The 612-nt window shown below is 35.6% G+C and overlaps 1 pseudogene; it reads left to right on the top strand.

Annotated features, from left to right (window-relative positions):
- Positions 1-214: 214 nt before the first annotated feature.
- On the top strand, positions 215-333 carry LOC120608819 (uncharacterized; annotated as a pseudogene).
- The last annotated feature ends 279 nt before the right edge of the window (positions 334-612 follow it).

Genomic DNA, 612 nt, shown 5'->3' with positions numbered 1-612 from the left:
TCAAATTCGACAATACGCTAAAGATATTTTAGAAAACATAAACTATTTGTCATCAAAATGATTTCGATGTAAAGATGCTAATTACCCTTAAGTCAATCCACGATTCAACGAAATCCCAACTAAAATTCCAATGGAATTAATTTTGAAATTTGATGAGATGTTATCAAGTTCTTCTAGAAAAGTATAAGGGTAGAATGAGTCAAGAACACTTTGGGTCTGTGGCCATGCCATCCTGAACAAGCCTGATCCCGTCTGATCTCGGAAGCTAAGCAGAGTCAAGCCTGGTTAGTACTTGTATGGGAGACCACCTAGGAAGACCGGGTGCTGTAGGTGTAAAAAAATAAAAAAATAAGGGATTGTAAACTGACAAGGTCCTTGCAATCTGTGAGGTCAACCAAGGATTAGCCTCGCCTAAAAAAAAAAAAAAAAAAAAGAACAAAAAGCAACACTTTGGAAAAGAGGAATAATTAGGGTGTACCATCACCATAATATAGGAGACCACATTGCAAAGCTAATTTAAAAGTTTTAGTACAGGGATAGGGCCTAGCAAACAGATAATACACTAAATTTTAGTAAATGATAAAAATAGGATTCCAGATTTTGAATGAGAGC

Source organism: Pteropus medius, unplaced genomic scaffold (assembly GCF_902729225.1).
Source record: "Pteropus medius unplaced genomic scaffold, Ma_sr-lr_union100, whole genome shotgun sequence".
NCBI classification, from domain to species: Eukaryota; Metazoa; Chordata; class Mammalia; order Chiroptera; family Pteropodidae; genus Pteropus; species Pteropus medius.
Note: the sequence above shows the minus strand (reverse complement) of the source record. Positions and strands in the feature narration are given on the sequence as shown.